Raw genomic sequence first — 17,102 nt, forward strand, 5'->3', positions numbered from 1 at the left:
GCATGAACATAGAAATGCATTTATTTTACACATCCCAACCTCTTCTCACAGACCCTCAAACAGGAATCGGCCATTGTACATGGCAACCCTAGATAGTCAAATGTCTCGCTCAAGGGCAGATTCACAGATTTCTCCACCTTTCACCTATTGGCTGACCTATAACCGCTACACTACTGATCGCCCTCACTGCTACTGGGTGATTTCTGAGTGAGAGTGACTAACAAAAGGAACAGGGTCAGGTTCAGTTGGTAATTTGACCATTATTACTACAAGTTTACATAGAGTTTTGGGGTTTTGGAAATTCATCCGCTGACCCATGGGCCATCAACTTCCAATCCCTGGCTTGTTCTTCATTAAACACAAGGGGGAGACAGACACCAGTTGTCAGGTCTTTTTTTGCCAGAAGGCCTTATGCCTGCTGCTGGCAAAAAAAACTTTAAAGCCTTTCTCATCACATAGAAGTGAGATATAATTTGAGTGACAAATACATGTCCATGTGAGTCACGCTGATCACATTCTGACATAGAAACTCTTCAAACAATTTTTGCCTAGTTAAGCCAATTTCACCATAGCTTGTTAGCAGGTTGAATTACATGGTGAAAAATAGTAGATTTCATACATTTCTGGAGGCCTACATTGTGTACCATCAGTGATCAACATATCTGAGGGCATATTTAAGTTTACTCAGAAAATGAGCTCCTCAGAATGCAATGTGATTTTTCTTTATCCTGGATCAAAGTTTAGCTTAGCAGGCTTTGCTACAACAAAAGGTTTTAACCATGGAATGCATGTATGTCTAAGTTAAATTGTCCTTTGAATGATATTAACTGTTAGGCTACTTCAGTTTGGACACACTGAAATGTGTAAACATCGAAATTGTTGTTTGTTTCAACTCTGCTCAATTATCATCCTGAAAGGAGAAGTCTGGAAAGTGAGGACCAGAAAATAACAACAAATAAAAAAAGGTCCAAATTCTTCCAAAGGGGGTTTGTCCCTGTTGTCGGTTGAAAAACGAGGGACCCTGCTGTGACTGACATTTGGAAAGGGGCCAGTCCAGATGGAGAGGTGTGAGTCTGTGAGCAGCCCTTTTCGCAATGGGAGGGGCTGTGACTCCTACTGCTGAGTCACAGAGATCCCTGAATTGGATGGATTGAAGCAGCAGCTGATGTGTATAAACACACAAGCACAGAACTCCTGCGTGTTACCAGTGTCAGACACAGGGCCTCTTTCTAACAAATATTTGCTACATGACTTTTATTTAACAGTTCCATTTCAGGGAAACTAAACAGTCTTGTTCATTCTGGAAGTTTCAAATGTGATTTCACAGTTGTTTCATCCGAGTTTCTTGCTTATTCATCGTCCATAAAAAATAAATCTCTAATGCAGCCAGCTGTCAAACAGATGAACGGATAAAATAAGTCGACTTGGCGGCCTAAAATTATTCATGGGCGTCCTGGCGACAGATAAGATAAAGGCCTAATCAGGGTTTGAGAGAGACTTGAGTCCCCCTTTTTGCATAAGTAGAACTCTAAAATGTATTAGCTCAATTTGGGGGATTATGGGTGAACAAGAGTCCCGTCTATCTCTTTCTTCCACTCTTTTCGTGCTTTCGCTCTCAATCTCTTACTCTTACTTGGTGTGAGCAACTGATGACCCTGGGATGCATAATCCCCTTGGGGTTATGAACACTGCCATCTGCCACAGGGCACATTCATATACTCAGCAGAGGTCGGCGTCATTTGTTGATATAAATGGATAACTTAACTTTCCCAGGACAGCGTGACCTCAGCAGTCCACTAGAAAGAAGTACTGTCTGCACGTGAGGCGCTGAACCAGAAGAATCGGGCAGAATTTTAAGTACCACCCAAAAATAAAAGCCACCTTTCCACGCAATGATTGATGTCCCTCCGGTAATATGGTGTCCTTGTTCTGGACCGAAGGATCCGGTTGAGGGAAATAACATTGATTGCGTAAGATCGTGAAAACATACAAGATTTCACAGCACCAGTGACAATCTTTCATTGTTGCAGCGGCCATACATTCATCAATGATTGATGTCGGTAATGCGTTTTTTTAATGCACCCTCAAACTAATACAAGAGTCCCAGTGTCCCGTCACACCTCCTTATTGAAACCTAAACAAGCGTTGCCAGTGCTAAAATAGCTATAACACAAAGATTAAAAGCTATAGCACCCTTAATTCACCCTCAGCGGACACCTGAGGGCCCGGTCTTTGTCTGCCAGCCAGCTGCCATCCGCCAGAGTGTGAGAAAGCAGAGATTGACTCATTTGAATACATGAGCTCTCAGACGTCATCAAGCTATACTTGGGAAAAATAAAAAACATAAAAAAGATGGACAATCCTTGAGCATGCCACATGGTATAATGATACTTTTGAATAGCTTGAAGTCGTAGCATTTATATTGTCAATATCGTTTTTGTGTACATTGTTCTCCACACACGTGCACAGACTTACACAGATATGTAAGCTGCATTTAGGTCAAAATCCTGACTAATATTTGCTGATATACACCATTAAGAAGATGCTTTTCTACAAAAGAACTTACAGACGTTTGTTAACAGCGGTTTGTAGACCTTTTAGGGGACGTGTCAGGCGAGGGGATTCTAGGAGGGGATTAAACAAGTGACAGGCCTGAGTGTCCCACTATCAGACTGAGCTCATGCAAGAAATTCCACTGTGGACGGTGAAGAGGATAGGTGTCTCCACTGTGGACAGTGAAGAGGATAGGTGTCTCCACTATGGATGGTGAAGAGGATAGGTGTCTCCACTGTGGACTGTGAAGAGGATAGGTGTCTCCACTATGGATGGTGAAGAGGATAGGTGTCTCCACTATGGATGGTGAAGAAGATAGGTGTCTCCACTATGGACAGTGAAGAGGATAGGTGTCTCCACTATGGACAGTGAAGAGGATAGGTGTCTCCACTATGGATGGTGAAGAGGATAGGTGTCTCCACTATGGATGGTGAAGAAGATAGGTGTCTCCACTATGGACGGTGAAGAGGATAGGTGTCTCCACTATGGACGGTGAAGAGGATAGGTGTCTCCACTATGGACTGTGAAGAGGATAGGTGTCTCCACTATGGATGGTGAAGAGGATAGGTGTCTCCACTATGGACAGTGAAGAGGATAGGTGTCTCCACTGTGGACTGTGAAGAGGATAGGTGTCTCCACTATGGATGGTGAAGAGGATAGGTGTCTCCACTGTGGACTGTGAAGAGGATAGGTGTCTCCACTATGGATGGTGAAGAGGATAGGTGTCTCCACTATGGATGGTGAAGAAGATAGGTGTCTCCACTATGGACTGTGAAGAGGATAGGTGTCTCCACTGTGGATGGTGAAGAGGATAGGTGTCTCCACTATGGACTGTGAAGAGGATAGGTGTCTCCACTGTGGACTGTGAAGAGGATAGGTGTCTCCACTGTGGACTGTGAAGAGGATAGGTGTCTCCACTGTGGACTGTGAAGAGGATAGGTGTCTCCACTGTGGATGGTGAAGAGGATAGGTGTCTCCACTATGGATGGTGAAGAGGATAGGTGTCTCCACTATGGATGGTGAAGAGGATAGGTGTCTCCACTGTGGACTGTGAAGAGGATAGGTGTCTCCACTATGGATGGTGAAGAGGATAGGTGTCTCCACTATGGATGGTGAAGAGGATAGGTGTCTCCACTGTGGACTGTGAAGAGGATAGGTGTCTCCACTGTGGACTGTGAAGAGGATAGGTGTCTCCACTGTGAAGGGAGGCAGACGTACTGTAGGTGGCTCAGAGACTTAGATACTGTATTTCCACTGCTTTTCTATTGGCTCTGGATTGGCTTCATTATTTAGCTTACATGTGCCAAATGATGGCCACCTTATTAAAGATGCTCAATTGGTGTCAACACCATTTGTGACCCATGAGTCGTGAAAGGGTGTTAATACCAAGCTAATGTAGTGCTTCCTTCAATAAGTTTGTTTATCACACCCTCTTATTCACCTAGCCATCAGTATGGAGGTGGAGAAACCTGACTGTGAAAAGTAGCAGCTCAGGCATTTGCCCAGTCTTCATTTTACATCTTTGCCTTACCTTTGGATGTTTCATAGTAAACCATGATAAAAAAATCACAGTTACTTTTAGTAGCCACATGTTTTAACAAAGTTACTATTGATCATATATGTGAGCCAACCCTAAAACCTCAGAGTCCTTGCGCCTAGAGACCAACATGGCAGATTTGACAGACCAGAATGGGGTTTTGACAGTGCAAAAGTGATCAAATAAAATAAAAATAGAACCAAAGTGTGTGCTTTTCTGTCCCTCTTTGTTGTCTGTTATAACAGCACTAAGTAACATTCTGAGTGTAAATGTACTTGAAGGTGGTTCTCATTATTTACTTCTTTTATCACAGCCCCAGGGACAATATCGAAAAGTAGAACGTTGTTACTTGAATTTAAAGTCAAAACTCAAATAGGGGCCCGAGAACAACGTCTGTTAAAGTCTTAGAAATAATGACATTGAGCGGGACTGGAAAACAATCAAATTACGTTGAGGAAAGGGACCGTTTTATGGTCCAATGTGATGGGTCCTTTCACTCTCTTACAACCAGGTTTTGTTGTTGTTGTTGTTTTTGTTGTCTCACCCCTCCTGTTTGTGGAGAGGGTCAGTCTGCTCAATGGGGTGTGCCCTTAGAGAACAAACAGACGTGGGTTGTGGGAACCCCACTGCTGATCCATCTAAATCAATTACGGCCTACTGGGAACACCAGTCTCCACAGGGAGATATAAGAACGGCTATCCACCTTCTCCTTGCTCCATTCAGTCCTTTTTTTCACACTGTCACTAGGCTCATTTATTCAATCTGTTCTTGAAATGGTCGTTCAGGTCTTTGTCTTTAAATGGGCAAGGAATTGTTTGCTTCGTTTACACTCCCTCACTCTTGTTGTCTCTCACACACACACATCACATCCATTCACAAACACACACACACACACACACATGCATGAGCGCACACGCTGAGCTACTTATTTTGTTTTGTATTTAATCAGAGAACTTCCCCAGCACTTCAGGACTCTCTTTCTGATGAGTTATTAATACTTTTTATTGTTATTTGCGACAGGCGCAGGACGGGCAAACTCCTCTCCCCAGGATATCCTTTATCATGCTTGTCATATACAGAGGCTCTCCAGCATTTCCCTCAAAATGGGTCTTTCTACAAAATGACTGCTGTTCTTATCCCCTATACATAGTGGGCAGTTGTGGCCAATTACTGGGCCAACATACCTGAACACAATTATCAAGATACAGGCTAGAGAAACTGTTTTGTTGATGCGGAAAATGAAATGTCTTTCTAGGAAAGCTGTAGGCAATAACAATAGACAATTATGCTCTCACTACGCTTTAAGAAACATATGGTTTATGCTAGCTGGACACCGTGCCGAACAAATAGTCCAGCAAATGACTTAACCTAGATATCCTTTTTCCTTGTCACATCTGTAGTGATTTTTGTTATATGAAAAGACCCAACTTGCATAAAACTGTGGACGGAAACATGGATTGTATGATCAATTCATGAAGCAGTTACAGCCAACTCAAACAGAGTTGATGTATTCACTCTGCCTGGTCTCTCTGAGTGATCTAAGCAACCATGGTGGACTTGGCTATCAATCAAATAATGTCAGTCTTAAGAGCTGAGTCCCTGATCACGTTAAATGCGCATAAAAGAGTGGGGATAATCAGATTAATTTTCCCCTTTCATGGATTTTAGCGCCAGGGCTGACTACGTGAGTAGCAAATATTTGAGGAGAGACTTGAGCAGCCCTTGCTCCACGGTCAATTCCACCAAAGGATGAGGGAGGCTGAGTGTACCCTTCACTTAGTGTATGAACTACACTTTATGACATATGGCCTTGGTGTTATTTCTTTTTCAGACCCAACATATCTTTAGCTGCCCAACCAGATTATGGACGATCCCACTAGGTGTAGATTCCCTGGTTACGGTGGTTTAGGTAGGACTGTCGACTCCGGTTTGTGCCAGTTATTTGTGGCACTCCTTCTCGGCTTCAGGAAGTCCATTGTTGTTGTAGGTTGTTGTTGTAGGTTGGTGAAGGACGTAGCGGGCCCATACCACAGGTCCTCAGGTGACTGCTCCACTGTCACACAAAGGTGCTAATTCAAATCAAACTCCAAAGCAGAACATCCTTTGATCACAAAGGAGACACACACACACACACACACACACTTCTCACACTCCATTTATACAAGTCTGCTTCCTTTTCACCATCCCTGTTTTTACACTTTGGCTCAAAAGAGGCACAGGAGATAGCATTGGGGGCGATGGGGACGGGGGACGGGGGGGAGGGACGGGCGGTTAGGGTCGATGGGGGGTAGGAGAGGTAACACCCCGGTGGCGTGAGGCTGGAGCTCAGCTCTGTCTGCTCTAATGGCACCTCTCACCCACATGCTGGCTGTTATCAGGGCTCTTCTATGCTCAGGGACCGGGCAGTGTTACTGTTGACAAGGCCCGGCTACCTCCTCTCAGCTACTGAACAAGTAGGGCCACGCTGCAATATGGCCGCCACCACCCTGTGGGATGCGCCGCTCACTCATTTACTCTTGTTTGCTGTAATAATAACCAAAACATACACTTGTGAGTTTCAGAGTGAAGTTGCATGAGTGTCCAGACGTGAGATCGTCGTCGGCCTTCTGACTAATGCAATCAATGAAAGTACAGAAAACAAGGGTGCCAATCATTTTGACACCGAATCTTTTGGAAAATACATCTGAAATGAATACAAATGCAGAAATATGTAATTATGGTTGACTCCCTTGAATCATGACAGAATGATTCTTGAATCAAGGACAGCACAAAGACTTATTATTACTAGCTGCTCCTTTCCATGGGCGCAACCAACCCCACCCACCAAGACACCGGTCAGGCGAGGCCCCCATCCCCAGGCCAAAGGGTTTTTCCAGGGATTAGAAGAGCCAAGCCCCACCAGGAACAAGCAGGCGACAGCGAGTCCACTCATAGTAACATGTCGGTGATCTATGTAATTACATTTTCAGCTCGCAGTCTACACGTGGCTGATTGTTCATTACCCCGCGTATTACAAATTTGAAAGGTATGGATTGATAGGTCAATATTTTGTTTTGTATATTAGCTCATATACAGGACAGTTGTCAGACCTATTGATCTTAACTGAAACTGATACATTTTATAGTTTACACTAGTACCATTCCGCCATTTATGATTTTTAATTGCTGGCAAACAAACTAATTCCTTCCACTCTCTTTTTAACAATTGCCTCTGCCATTTCTTGGCGAAGCTACAATGAGTTGATTATAGTTTTGTATTGTATTGAATCATCCCTTGAATCGTTTTATTGAAGTACAATATTTTCCACATATTGTACTTCAAAATAACTGCACTGGTTATTTATTACAGTAGGTAATAAATATAAAAGGGTCCCAATCCTCTTGGACATGACTCTATACTACTTGTTGTGACCTGGTTTTGGTAGCATTTGTGACCGTTACACAACATCTCCAATAGGTGGCGTTTTGGGTCGACTCCACTATACAAGTGATAATCAAGTTTTATCATTCATTTCGATTGCTTGAACCAAACAAGATGCCTTTTCTCGCTCCCTCTTTCCTACCACTCTTTTCCTCCCTCTTTCCCACTGTCTTCCCTATGCTCAGCAATAGAATGAAATTGAATTACTCATTTCAGTTCTTGGTCTATGCCGCTTGCTAGATGCATGTTCCCACAGACAGCACCAAAGGCAAGGGGAGGGGTGCAAAATGTAGACGGCAGACAACAGCTTGTGGTAAAGAGATATAATTAAATCAGATCCCAAATGCAACTTCTCTTCACATGAAACAAGCTTTAGAATTTAAACTAGATAATGCATTACGTTAAAAACAAAAGAAACAGATGTATACTTTATCACGTTAGAATTTGGCATTTTGTGGCAGAATTAAATATGTAGCAAAGGCTAAGCTCAAAGAGAACAGGGAAATCAGTTGCATGCATGTATGTTATGCTTGCACGTTCAATCTATAATGAAAAATAGGTTTGACTTGATATAAAAGGAAAATACTGACACATTAATGTTCCAACATGTGTCACTTCACTCATTGTAATCATCTTGACATATTTTTAAAAGACAGAATACATTTTACAGGATTTAAAAAAAAGCCACACATTGTGTAATTCCTCAATAGCCAATCATCCATCCCTGTTTGAAAGATTTCCACTTTATGTCCTTCTCATTATCAGTATAATGAGCCTGAATTAGCACTTTCTTGTTGTGGAAGATAGTGAACCAGAGCACTGTATATGAGAAACACAAGGCTGTTCCTCCCCGTCTTCAGGATCAGTTGCCACTGTGTTATCAGCCATTCACGTCGCTCATTAGAAGTCTCACATCTCCAGCACTTAACCTCCATGGAACAGAACGAACATCAGCGTTATCAGTGAGAGGAAAAGGTGGGGGGACATGGAGCAGGATGCCAAGTTTCTAAAAACAGCCCCCAATCAAGTGATCAGAGATAGGTGCCTGGCTTAAGCTTCCCCTGACAACTCTCAGGGTGGCTACTGAGACAGAGCTTTGACTTTTGTCACGATGAGATAGTCTATCATTGACCCTTTTTTCTAGTTAAGGAAACTGTTGTATGCCACTGGCACCCGTTTGGAAATAGACCATCAGGGTACTGGGATATGAATTACATATGTTTCCATGTTGAACCGCTTCACCATCAATCCATGTAAGTTCACTGCTTACTAAATAATCAAAGGCCCTATAAAGGTGTACAGGGGTGGATGTACTGGTAGGAGTAACCAGGTGGCCCTCCCTACCTCCAGGTGTCCCTATGACAGCGACTGTTTTCCTTCTGCTTGGCTCTTTCCCAGGCCTCTGTGAAGTGCCAGCAGCCCAGCAGGCCTTAGGCATTTTGCGGACGGTCTAAGGTGAGAATGGGGGTTCTTCACACCGGCCTGGCAGCAGGGGTCTGTCCTCCACTGGGGTTAATGATGCGGCAGCTTGCTGCTGAGTTCCTCCTCGCTGACCCCCCAATTTACCCCCCCCCCAACACACACACACGCACACACAAACACAGTCCCACACATTCACACTCACAAACAACGCCAACCCCCCAGGTCTATTGTGGTCAGTCTGCTTCATTAGAGCATGTATTACAGTCACCTTGGGCACAGCAAGCAGACCTTGGTCTCCTCCCTCTAGAAAGTATATTAGCAGGTTCTTTGGGAGGATGCTGTTTCACAAGTCCTTGCCCAGGGGAAGCATGTCTCCTTATCAAAGAGACAGCCAGATGACATGTACCTGTCTATTAGGACGCATTCCTGTTTACTTCTCATTACCCAGTTCATTACAGGATGGTCTTTGTCCTCAGGAATCTAATCGTTTTTGGCCTTCAGTAACAACTTCTCACTCCAACAGTAGCAGTAGGAATATTGAGAACTGAACTGCGAGCCCCACGTTCAAACTGTGGCATTCGCTAGTCCCTCTATTAAAGAATCCCTGAAACCGTGAAGTGACTGTGGAATTCCTCTAAGCCCTGCATTGATCCAGCAGTACACAGCAGTTTCACATCTTCATGTCTGCTTTCAAATTGGGGACTATTAGCACCGTGGCGTGGTTACTGTATACTGTAATGATGTGGCTTCCTGTGGAAATATACACCTGGATCAGAACTGGAAGTTCTCATTAGCATGACTACAGGCGGACAGAATGGCACCCTGGCAGACCCCAAGGGCTCTCACCAGCTCTCACCTAACAGTGGCGAAGAGGAGGCAGTGTCACTTAGGATTTAAGATCAAGGCAACGACACCTCCATTCAGAAAAGCGGCCTCCGCTCGGAGTCTGACAGTGTGGAACATGGACAGCGCTAAAGCAGCTTCAAAGACCTTTATTGGCACATGGGAGGAAGGATCAAAGGGAGGGTCCGTGGACCAGGGACCGTGAAGGCCCCGCGATTTATCATAATGAACCCATGGGAGTAAAGCATCTGAGTGAATGTCCTCATGCTGGTCCTCCGCAGCTCAGGTCATGGTAGAGAGGAGGGTGGTGACCCTGTGCCCTCTGAAGCTCCCTCTTAACGCCAGGTTTCACGCGTGTGACTGACACCGGACCGGAGGAAGTGCTCGGCATCTCCAGGTTCCATCTGGGCGGAATTAGCCGGTCCGTTCACAACCCAGTGTCACCGAGCATCGGGCCCGCTGGCCGGGCTCCAAACAACCGCAAGCTGGAAGACACAGGGGCATCCTGGGGGTTGACGGCGGGAGGCCTTTCAGCTTTCAGCGCTTCTCGGACCTGTTCAATTCACCGGCTTTTTTAAAAACGTACATGTAATTGGCTGGTCGCAGCGTGACTGCCGATCGGCCCGTGGGGGGGTGGACCTTGCGTAAGTACAAAGCCATATGCTACTGTGAGTCAGTCAGTGGCCATGCTAAAGACGTGCTAAATGATCACAGGGCCCGTTGGACCCACAACGCTGCTTAGCCTGTTCCAGATGTCATCCACGGGCACAGCAGCATGTCAGTGTCCCTCACGTCACCAGAGAGCATAATCAGAGATAATGAAGGACAAAGTAAAGGGCCACCAACTCCCATTTCCAATAGCATAAATCTGTGATAGATGAAAGAACCTTGATTTTTTGTCTTTTACATTTCGCCTGTATCATTAAGGGTAATTGGGGGATCACATTGGGGAAGAGGCACCGGTCCAAAACTGCGGTGAAATCTTCCTAAACAGAATGGCTCCAGTGTTCTTTTGACAAAACAGCCCACTATGATCCCCACTGTCCTCACCATCTTTCTGGTGGCCAGAAGACAGTAGCAAAAAATAAAAAAGGACAGTTCTAAGCGTATCTAGGCCACACTGACCCTGTATGACCAGGAGAATGTCGCCGGCTGCAAGCCTGCCGTCCACCACCAGCTGGCACACTGCTGCCACAGTGACCCTTGACCCCCTGGATTAGCGCCCGAGGACAGAGAGAAAAGACTGCTAGGCCGCTTGCCTGTCTGACTCCAGTCAGGCCGAGCTTGAGTCAACACATTTGCAAAGGGATGCAATTTATAAACACTGACATCTAAATATAGCGAAGAGGAACAAGACTTTGCCCAAACCTTCCTGTTAGGAGTAAAGTTATTTAAATGTTTCTGTGTTCGGCCTGGGAGTGAAATAAGCATTTCAGTTGAAAAGGCCAGAGGGAGACCAGGAGCCCTCATAATGAGAGGCTTGGTTCAGGGATAAGCACCATTTTATTTTTATTTTATTGTCCTTTTGGTTGACTTAGTGTCTAGCATCAAAATATATTTGAGTCTAATGTGCCAAAGTCCCTGAAATGTGTGTGTGTGTGGAAGGAGGGGGTGAGGGGTAAGACTGGTTTGGATCAGTTTGCCACCAGAACCCTGAGGATTTTGGGGGTAAACCACGGCATGGAATCTGTGAGGTTTCTTTCTTTTGTTTTCCTAGGAGAGGCTCTATGGCTGTGACTGGACTCACAGTCTCCAGTAAATCACAAGTCTGCTATACTTACTGTTTAACTTGTCTGAGGACATGCATGGGCAATTTTGGCAGAATATGAAAGATCAAGGGACTTGGAGGTTTTCCATGTAACAAAATCAATCCCCCAACCAACAAAATAATACACAGGCACTTATAGCTACCATACAATACATGTCCTTGTGCCTGTTGCCTCAACACAGTTTATTTCTGAGTGACTGAGGAACTGGTTGATTACAATCAAAACATTATGTATTGTCAACCCCAATACATTTGTGAATGTATAAAATGTAACTAAATATTCTTTATATGATAGAGCTATTACTGATGTGTTTCATTAGATTATGAGTGCTTCAACTGGCACTGTTGTTGAATCCAATTGGTGGGGGGACCGGGGGGTCTGGAGATGATGTTGGTGAAGAGCTACTGAAGCCATTGTTCTCATGATTTAATCATGCTGGCTAAAACATAAACTGATCCAGAGAGAGAGCCTAAAACACTCTAGAGGTTCTTCAAACTTTACGTTCAGTAAAATACTGTGAGTGTGGACTCCAACCAGAAGTTTGTGGCTTAATGATGTCATCGGTGTTGAGAGGTTTGTGGGGGTAATGATGTTTATATAAGTGGGGCCTCGATGGGTTTCAACCCCTCTACTCCTCATTAACATGCAACATAGGAACCTCCCTCTGTTTACATTTAATATAAATCTAGACAAAAGTCTGCCAGCGCAGGCAGTGTTTGGTGGCAGTCAGTGGCACATATAGATTCAACACTATGCTGTGGGAACAAACTGTAGACAAATGCTGCCCATAGCACCCCATTGGAACTGGAGTCTCTTGCAATAGCAATGCTGTAATAAAACAAGCACCAAATGCTCAACCTAGATTAGAAGGAAGAGTTTATTCCCCAGGGAAAAGAAAAGCGTCCATTTGTCAATTACTATTTCCTAATATAATTTGTCAAAGCTGTTTGAAGTTCATATATTGATGACATTGGAACTATTGTATTGGACTGATCAAACAGTCTTGCTCTTATTCATCACTGAGTCAGTTAAAATTGAGCAGAAAATATAAATGCCTCCCCTGTAGCATTGCAAAGTGACACTGATATTGCAACACATTCAGCATAACTGACAAACATGTGGAATGTAATAATGCCAACATCCAGCACCAACAGAACAGCAGACATTAGATCAGACAAAGCTAATGATGGTGGTTTGACAAAAAATAACAGTATTTGTTTGTATCCTTAAGTGGTTTATGCTTAAAATATCCTAAAAGCAGCAGAAATGGTTTGCCGTCCCTTGAAGACCAGATAAAAATCTCCAGCAGCAGGGAATCAACAACCAGCATGCACCATGTGAGGCTGTGAAAGCCAGTCATGACTGTGCAGGCTAGAGGAAGCCCACACCCTCCCCTCTGTGCTGTTTCTCACATCTCTGACCTCGATGGCATAGCTCGCTTCATGTGGTGCTTCCATCTCCCCTGCTCTGCCCTCAGGGAGGTGGCTGTCACGCGGTGTAGGGCCCTCTGCCGTGATTAGTTTGCACATTGTTTTTACAAACGCAGAAGAAACATCCTTTGGCAGCTACTGTTTTTATTGCCTTTCTCATCCTAGCCATTAAAAAACACTTTGACATGTGAAGCCCTCCACCAACTGACAGTCTGAAATAATGCCCCCCCCCCCCCCGGGGGTACACTCCCATTCACAATTCAACTACATGGAAACTTTTTACTTTGTGTTACTTGGTATGAGTAATGTAATGTAATTTTCTGAAGTGCAATTTGCACTTATGGCCTTGCTTTTATTGTAGCCACTCCAAGCCAGCTCAGGAGGGTTGAAGGTCAAGACGTGTGTCCTCCAAAAGACATCTGGCCAAGCGGTTTTGCTTGTAATCACACAGCTCACACAACCAGGAAATACTCAACACTACCTACATGTTTGAGGGTTTGCACCACAAAATGTTCCAGGGCATTTTGGGTCTGATGTGGATCTTCTGACCTAATGGCCATAAGGACACAGCTGTCTAGTTAGCCAGTGACCCATTCAGGAAGCTCAGAGACGCCATTTTGAGGCTCTCAAAAATTACATATTATTTCAGGTGTTCATTTGTTCAAGCTCTCACGAACCTACACAAAATCCCTCCCTTTAGAAGGGTTAAAAACTGATTTTTTAAAATTTTTACCTGCTGTTAGTATTCCACAGAGCTGTGTGGCGATGAGGTGCTGTAGTTATATATGTGAGAAGTAGCTCATAGTACAAAATATCAGGTTCTATCCTCACATTCATCACACTACAGACCAACTGACTTTCTGCCTTGCACGTTGAATAACATCTTCCCCCGACAGTATGTCATTTTAACCGTCACTGCTCGGTTCAATTAGTCTAAAGCATTTCAGCAAGTCACAGCTGCAACCCATAGCGTTGGCCTTGCATTCATTCAGACAGGGTTACCCAAAGAGTTTTGGGCACTTTGAGAACTTCTCCCTGGAGATGATCTGTGACTTTGATACAGTAATTCACGCGTGGGGCTGACATATGGCCACCAGGCCAGTGAAGGAGGGGTAGGTGTACGGGCACAGGGAGAGTGGGGTGGGGTTCCTTAAATCTTTTGACCGAAGTTGACTGAAGAGAATATGCCATCAGTTAGATACAGTCGAGAGCAAAGTACATGGCCAAAATGCGGCATAAGTCTCGAGGATTGGGTTTCAAGTGATTTGACTCTCTCCTGTGGGCCTTTGTGTCGGGGGGCTCCTCTCTCCTTTGTCTCTCAGGTTCACTGGAGTGACGGTAGTTGAAAGAACAGAAATCAGACACGGCTGGGCTCAACGGTACACCACATCAGTGTGCACCACACAAACTCTCCCTCTCTGAGAATGACCTTCCTTTGAGGACTACACCTGGCTTAGGTCTATACAGGCAACAGCCAGACTCACATGGGGGAAAAACCAGTAAAGGGGCTATCAAAGAGGCTTTCACTATTAGGAGCGATGTAACAAACCTTCCTATTACAACACATTGGATAATACTGCTAGCCAAATGGGGTTTGATGACCTACATCCTGATATTGACATGAAAGCAGGATTAGGACATCCTATTAAACGCTCTTGTTAGGTTGCCACTTCACAAGAACCACTGTCTTCTAAACCATTTTTGTGGCTCAAGGTAAAACGCGGTAGCAAACAATGTGCTAGGAACACAAAAACCAGAGCAGGAAATGTTTGTAGGCAGGGTTAATTCACTGAATGGCCTCAGTGCCCTGGCAACAGGATCACTCCATCAGTTCAGCCAACAGATGGTGGGTGCGCAACAAGCAGCATATGTTCCAATAAGCACCGCTATTACTACAGATGGAGAGTGGAGAGAAGACTGGCACTGAAACATAACCTGACATTTCCTCCTCATTTGGTGCTGCATTGTTACATATACCACAAAGGGAGATTAGCCCTGAGAGGTGGATAGAACCGGACCCATTCCCATGGTTGGTTAAGAATGTACTCTCTTGGTCTTTGCGAATACATGGTTCATGTACCACGGACGTGTGCTACATTCAAAGGCAAAAGAGCATCCTGGAAATTGACTTTTGTCATACTAACATCAACTACCCAGCGTGCACACAACGTCACTGCAACGTGGTGACCACAATGAGACATCAGAATAACGTCAGAAAGATGTCGGATAGGCTGTGCTCAGTGCTGGCCACTGTGGCTTTTTCTCAAGACAATTCATATTTAAATGTCCAAGTAAATGTCTCTAAGTAATATCTCTATATGGGCCTTGATCCCAAAGAGAACCAAGTGATCGGTGAAGGTTAAAGGCTGCAGGGCTGGTATGTCCTGTCTACTTGACATGCACCATAAGGCAGAGTAGCACTCACCTAAACCCACTAAATATAAGCCAACATCCAGCCAGGGCACTTCTGGTTTTCTTATTTTTCTTCCTTATTGGATCCGTCCACAAATACGGCACCAACAAATCTGGGACCTGTCCCAGACTTTTTAAAGAAAGGTGTCTATTTATAGTTCTAGCTGTAAATATCCCCAGCTATTTTTGCTCATTTTGGTTCTTGGAATTTTTGGCAATGCACTATTGTAGTAAAACAGTCCTATCCACAGAAGCCAGTCATTTCTTGTTCTGAAACTATATTTCAATAGGTGGTCCTATTGAGGCTTCTATCAACATTCATGACAAATTTTACCTCCTATTGCTATCATCACAATAAGCTTTTTACATACATATTGTGTATTATTCCTTAATATAAAACTAAGGGGTAGTTGTAATTAACACCTTGATAATGACCATTGTGTGCAGCCAGCCCACTGCAGCATTGGCCCCACGTCTTTTGGCACATGTTCCAATCATCACTGTCTCCCGCAAACCCCCACCCCCCCTCCTCCCGTCATCTTCCCACACCCACCGACAACACAAAGCCAAACTGAAAACAGCCGCGTGCAGGCTTTCATTTCTTTGAGTGCGGCGCGGTCTCGGGGCTCTGGGAAGGCTGGCCGTGCCACTGCGTCTGCAGGCCCCACCCATCCCTCCGTTCCACAGAGGAAACAGAGATGACATCGTGCCAAGTCTTCTGGTTCCTGTGGTAGAACCGCTGCCCCCCCCCGTCTCTACCCCGGCCTGCCGCACAGCAGACGACTCGCTCCCTGTACGGCCACGGGGATGGGTGGGCCCCGCCCTACCCGCCCTGGTCTCGCAGGCAGCCACCGAAGCCCCCTCATGGCACCTCCAGTTCTGGCCCACTTGGCCTTGACCACGACCGCAGTGCCTCTGGGACAAGGAACCTATATTTACCATTAGGGCATTGCCATAATTAAACGGGTAATTGGGGACTGCGAGTTTCAAAACGAACGATGGGTTGTTGTTGTTGACTTTGTTGCTCCCTATCCTCTTCCTAGGCTGCTTTTAAACATGCACATGTATTTTTTATTAGACTCAGGTTTCTTCCAAAACTGCTCATTAGAACCTGCAATCTTCCACCAAACGTTCCACCTATAACTTTTAGGCTATTTGTTGCCACATCTTCACATCATAATAATCCCAAATGGGTATTCAACATGTAAACCGAGAACTGTTGCCGTCAATCCACCGTCGTCTTCCGAAGTCAGATCACACAATAGATCCTGTGGAGCTCTGGTCTGCAACGTTTCTCTTACTGGTGACATCACATGACTTTCACTGTACATGTGGATGACATCCATCAGTGTAGCTTGTTTTATAGCCCTTCTACCTCAGTGTCGTGAAGAACCCAATGATCTCCCCACTGTATCAACAAGGCGGTCTTTCTCTCCTCTTTTTTCTTTATCAGTCAATCAGCTCTATTTCCTGCTCAGCTTATAGGTTGCTTTGCTGCCAATGTCAAGTCATCTGTTTATATGTAGCTTTGTTTTTAATTCCAGCATGTGTTTCATTTTCTGTAGATAGAGAGGAAAGAGCTGTGCTTTGACCACTTGAGCTGTGGAACTTTCTCCATATCCTATTTCCGCTCTGGTCTGTTTTATGACGCCCCGTGGAGGAATAGTATATTGTATAGCTTCACTATAAAACTATAGCCATCGCTTCTCTTGGTTG

Source organism: Esox lucius, chromosome 5 (assembly GCF_011004845.1).
Source record: "Esox lucius isolate fEsoLuc1 chromosome 5, fEsoLuc1.pri, whole genome shotgun sequence".
NCBI lineage: Eukaryota > Metazoa > Chordata > Actinopteri > Esociformes > Esocidae > Esox > Esox lucius.